Source organism: Equus caballus, chromosome 27, assembly GCF_041296265.1.
Source record: "Equus caballus isolate H_3958 breed thoroughbred chromosome 27, TB-T2T, whole genome shotgun sequence".
NCBI lineage: Eukaryota > Metazoa > Chordata > Mammalia > Perissodactyla > Equidae > Equus > Equus caballus.
This window is the reverse complement of record NC_091710.1, coordinates 33,059,715-33,065,714: the sequence shown is the minus strand read 5'-3', so window position 1 is coordinate 33,065,714 and position 6,000 is coordinate 33,059,715. Positions and strand designations below refer to the sequence as shown.

Genomic DNA, 6,000 nt, shown 5'->3' with positions numbered 1-6,000 from the left:
CCTCACTAGACTATAAACTCCATGAGGGCAGGGATTTTTTGTAGCTAACACATAGGAGGCAGTCAGTAAATATTTGCTCAAAGAACACAACAGTCATATATTTATTGAGGACGTGCTGTGTTCGAGGCCCCGTGCTCTTTGCGATGGGACATACAAAGCCCTCTAAGACAGCCTGTGCTTTCTAGAAGCTCGCCACCAGTTGATGAGGAAATGAGAGTTGACAGTACAAAACAGTTACGGCAAGTGTCAAACGAATGGTCCAGATAATAATATGAGCAGATTCAGAGGAGGGAGAGACTCCGAAGAACCTATGTAGTCAGGGAGGGCACTGTGGGTAAGGTGGGCCTTGAACTTGACCTTAAAAGAAGAGAAAGGTGTTAGATGAGTGTTAAAGAAGTGGGAGGGTGTTTTGGGTGGGAGCTTTGCCTCCTTCAGTAGCTTTGTAGATAAGACACACAGCTTTGCCAGTGTAAAAGCCAAAAGGAGCGCTCTGCTCACGCCCCAGCCTCCCCCATGGGCTCGTTGCCATCTGGCCATCCTCAAAATAAATGTGCATGCGCCTCCTGAGTGTCCTGGTCACCTCCAGGCTTGGAAAGCTGTATGACTGCTGCTTCTGTCATTGAACGACCAAGGGAAACATTCGTGCTTCCCTAATGCTGGCCTCCCGGGGGGAGTGTGTTTTAGGAGATGGGCAGTCTGATTGAGTCAAACGGTACACACATCACGGGCCAGTTAATCCTGGGACTTTACCTATCAATGAGGTAAGGATATCTCATTTAAAGGCATTTCTGGGTAGCAAGTAGTTCAGTATCACTGAAGTTTACAGATGACTAACGTCTGTTGTTTTGAAAAACCAAAGCTTAAGAACCTATTGGGTGCATCTCTTGAGGAACCGAATTATAAAAATACAGAGGTGTCCTCGGGGTGATTAAGGTTGGCTGGATAGTGAGTTGCTCACTAAAGCCCCTCTGAGCTCTATGGGTTTCTTAGTTCTGCCTGTTTTAATAGCTTTTTGGTTTTTTGTCTCTATCATCAGTTTCAGCCTGTGAGGTATCATTTCTCATTCTCAACTTTTGTTTCTAATTATCTACACACTGGGAATCCAGATGAAGTACTGTATTTTAATTATTACTTTAAAAGTACATAGGCTTTGGTCAAGGTCTTGGGAATACTCTTCTGAGCCAAAGATGTGCCCTTCGGTGCCCGGGATGTGGGTCATCTCTGTCAGTCACTCTCCCTGTTAGCCGCCCGGAGGCCCTTTTCCTTGAATCCTGATATCTAGCTGTGGTCAAGATGAGTGAGGTTGTCAGACTGCTAATTCCTGGACACATGAACTATTACTAAGGTTTTTGTTTGGTTTAGTTTCATTTCTTAGATATGAGGAAACCAAGGCCCATAGAGATTAAGTAACTTTGCTGACGGTCGCAGAACAGGTCTAAGGAGCACTGCCAGTTTCTAACCTGGACAGTCTGGCTGGAGAGTCTACGCTTTAACTTCAAAATGCTGCTTTTCCTGTATAAGGTTATTATTAAGCCCAGTTATAATGTGATGCTACGTAACAAGTGATACCTACATTAATCGTTCAACATATACGTAGTAAGTTTCACCCCGAGGCTATAGACGTGCACACAACACGGAATGTGCCTGTGGCCACGTTCCAAGCTAATGACAGAGAAAAGACTGGCTGCTTCTCTAGGCTGCATCTTTGTTTTGTGGTTATTTTTTCTGGTACAATTCTTTTCTGAAATGTTTTCCTTCTTAAGTACATTCCTCCTGGGTATCTCCTGGTTATTTTTCAATATTTGATATTCTTTAAAATATGTGTCTCTGATTCGTTTCCAAAGCGCCTCCCTCTGGAACAACTACAGATTAAATAACGGCAGTGTATATAGTAAATTCTTCCTGCTCATATTAAGTTCTGCACAGCTTCAATTAACATTAACGCAATGTTAAATATTCTGTTTCATGTTATCATCTAGTAAGTAATAGAGGAGGAATAAGTTTTTAAGGCTGAGACTTCGTAGCTATATTTAAGAATTCCTCAGATTTTATCATGTCTACCTGTGTTACTCCACTTGAATGACAGCTAAGCCATCCTGGGAAAGATAGTGATCAGATAGATTGTCAATGGGGACAGCCTCACAAACCCCACAGATGTGGAGAAGACAGCACAGAACACTGAGAGACCGCCTCAGGTTCTGTGGCTTACAGAAGTGGGCAAGGCTCTAGTATACTGAAGTCTCTTTATAGGTACATCCATTTTTTTTTTCCGGGGAACCTGATCCAAGATAGTAGTATTTATTTTGTTAGTAAATTTTGGCTATGTTCTTATTACAAAAATAATGCATATTCATTGTTGAAAGTAAGAAAATCCATAGAGTAAAAAGGACAAAATAAATAATTCTAGACTCCAAGGGTGACCATTGTTGACTTTGGCAAATATCCTCCCATTCAGAAATAGATCTGCGGTAACTGTTACACTGACGGTTTTAATCCAATATGCCACCATGGAATAAGATAGATCCTTTGCTGTCCCCCAGGTCAGTTAGGTTCTGATGACACCTCAGCAGGTTAGACTCTGGTCAACTAGTTTCCCCTGAGGGCAGGCGTTGTTAAGGAGAACAGACTGCACTTGCATATTTCAAATGCTTCCTTTACCTCTCCGCCTTGCTAGAAGCACGAAGGGACTTTTCTCTGACATTTACTGTGGGAACCTGGTCGAGCTCCTGGAGTTAAGTCTCACAATACTGTAGGGGCCCCCCATGACTGGGTCCCTCTGGAATTTTTAACTCTCAGAGTTGTCCACACTGAGCCTCCAGCAATTCCTCAACTACAGCTCAGGTTTTCCTACCCCAGGACTGGGTTCCCAGCCATTTCCACCTGTAAGTCTCTGTTCCTAGAAGCTGTGACTCCCTGTCTTCTCCTATCCGTCTCCCCAATCTTGCGGACTGGATTTGCCCTGTGTTCTTCCATCTCTTATGGATCCAAGAAGAGGTGTTGACTTTTCAGTCTGTTCACCTTTTTAGCTGTTGTTAGGTTGGCACGACAACTTTCAACCTCCTTACACATGGGACCTAAAACCAGAGCCTGCCCCCAATTTTCAAGAGAGAAAATAAAATACACTTTTTAAACTTTAATTTGAATGAATTAGGATTCCTGGGAGAGTGTTCCAACATTTCTTGAGATAGTTGGTGTTGCAAATCTAGGGTTGGAGATTTCAGGTTTGAGATCTTGGGTGAGAAAAGAGTGATCTATGGAAAGGGAAGAAATTCTAGAGGTTGGGGAGAAGGAAGATTGAGAAGCGAGGGGGTGGTCAGTGAAAGTACACAAACTCCCCACAAAATGGGATCTCTATAGGAATATGAGTTTTTGTTCTTTAAAAAAAATTTTTATTGAGATATAATTGACATGTTACATTGTATTAGTTTTAGATGTGCAGTGTAATGATTTGATATATGTATATATTGCAAAATGATCACCATAATGAGTCTCATTAACATCCATCACCACACATAGTTACAAATTTGTGTGTGTGTGATGAGAACTTTTAAGATCTATTCTCTTAGCAACTTCCAAATATACAATACAGTGTTATTAACTAAAGTCACCATGCTGTACATTACATCCCCAGAACTTATTTGTCATATAAATGGAAGTTTATACCTTTTGACCACATTCACCATTTTGCCCACCCTCCACTTCCCACCTCTGGCAAACACCAATCTGTTCTCTGTATCTGTCAGTTCATTTTTCTAAAGATTGTACTTGTAAGTGAGATCATACAGTGTTTGTCTTTCTCTGTCTAACTTGTTTCACTTAGCATAATGTGCTCAAGGTCCATCCATGTTGTTGCAAAAGGCAGGATTTGCTTCTTTCTTATAGCTGAGTAGTGTTGCATTGTATATATGTATATATACACCACATCTTCTTTATCCATTCATCTGTCAGTGGGCACTTAGGTTGTTTCCATGTCTTGGCTATTGTGAATAGGTTCAATGAACATGGGAGTGCAGACGTCTTTTCAAGATAGTGTTTTTGTTTCCTTCAGATAAATACCCAGAAGTGGATTGCTGGATCATATGGTAGTTTATTTTTAACTTTTTGAGGAACCCTCATACTGTTTTCCATATTGACTAAATCAATTTACATTCCCACCAACAGTGCACAAGGGTTCCCTTTTCTTCACGTCCTCTTCTACACTTGTTGTTTCTTGTCTTTTTGAAAATAGCCATTCTAACAGGTGTAACATGATATCTCATTGTGATTTTGATTTGCATTTTCCTGATGGTTAGTGATGTTGAGCACCTTTTCACGTACCTGTTGGCCATTTGTATGTCTTCTTTGGAAAAATGTCTATTCAGTTTCTCTGCCCATTTTTAATTGGATTGTTTGGTTTTTTCCTATTGAGCTGTATGAGTTCCTTATATATTTTGGATATTAACCCCTTATCAGATATATGATTTGCAAACATTTTCTCCCATTACATAGGTTGCCTTTCATTTTGTTGATGGTTTCCTTTGCTGTGCAGAAGCTTTTTAGTTTGATATAATCCCACTTGTTTATTTTCGCTTTTGTTGACTAGTTTTTATTCTCTTTTGTCTGCTTTTGCCACATTGTGACTGATTCTTCTTTTGTAAAAGACAGGGCACTGGCTGCTTAATTATGAAAGCATGACCACAACACAAACTCAGCAGGAAGCTTGTGGGGATACTGCTTCCGTTTAGGGTTAGGCCCACCAGTTAGGGCTTCTCTCTCTCTTTCTTTTTTTTTTTAATTAATTAATTTGTTATTGAGGTAACACTCTCCACTTTCAACTAAACGTATGTTAATATTATAACAGATATTTAAGAAGGGTACGATGATAATGGGAGACTCCTTTCATACAAACCCAATCTCCTCCAGATCTGGAATCTCAATTAGAAAGAGTAGACTTTAATAAAAAGTTTACTAAAAATGTTAAATTACTAGGTAGTAGAGGCTTTCTTACTCTTTTCTTTTTTTCTAGGCTCTGACCTCATGGGAGAAAAGATCTCCTATTTGGAGACAGTCCTGCAGCGCAAAAGATTCTCTCTCTCTTCTTTGGTGGGCCCTTAGAAACCTTCAGGTTATTTGAATCTTAAAGTAAACCGTGTTGTGCAATATGTAAGCAATCAGGGAGATTTTTCAATGGAAATTATACAATTTTATGGGACTTGGTCTACACTTTCTTCCTTTTTAGTACAAGACAATTCAATAGGTCCATTCATTCCTCTCCTAACACACATTCTCTTGCATAAACAGTTTCAAATAAGTCATTTGCATAAAGATACATGCACCCCTATGTTCATCGCAGCATTATTCACAGTAGCCAAGACTTGGAAGCAACTTAGGTACCCATCAAGGGACGAATGCATAAAGACGATGTGGTATATATATGCAATGGAATGCTACTCAGCCATAAGAAATTATGAAATCTGGCCATTTGTGACAATCTGGATGGAACTAGAGGGGATTATGCTAAGTGAAATAAGTCAGAGGAAGAAAGTCAAATACTGTATGATCTCGCTCATAAGTAGAAGATAAAAACGACGACAAACAAACACAGATTGGATTGTTGGTTACCAGAGGGAAAGGGGGGAGGGCAGAGGGAGAAAGGGGTGATTAGGCAGGTGTGTGTGGTGATGGATGGTAATTAGTCTTTAGGTGGTGAACATGATGTAATCTACACAGAAATCAAAATATATAACGATGTACACCTGAAATTTATATAATGTTATAAATCAATGTTACTGCAGGTAAAAAAATAATCAGCCATTTACCATTTAGCAAGTGTTTTCTCCTCTCCTGTGATTTGCTTCTGTTTCATTTAAAATAAACTCTCCACTTGCTTGGAAGGTATGACTAAGATTCAAACTCAGCCCTCTTGGCCTGTTCAGTTTTGCTGTAAAAGATGAATTGCAAAGTAATAACTGAGCAGAGCCAAAATAGTCAATGCAATTACCTTTTGGTACATTTTTGTGC

The 6,000-nt window shown here is 39.9% G+C and overlaps 1 long non-coding RNA gene across 1 annotated transcript in view; it reads left to right on the top strand.

Moving 5' to 3' along the window:
* The first annotated feature begins 569 nt into the window (after nucleotides 1–569).
* Nucleotides 570–6,000, top strand: part of LOC138920969 (uncharacterized) — a 47,711-nt gene continuing 42,280 nt past the window's right edge. Inside the window, exon 1 of the long non-coding RNA XR_011433101.1 lies at nucleotides 570–761. This is a non-coding gene — a long non-coding RNA (uncharacterized lncRNA). The remainder of the gene's footprint in view (nucleotides 762–6,000) is intronic.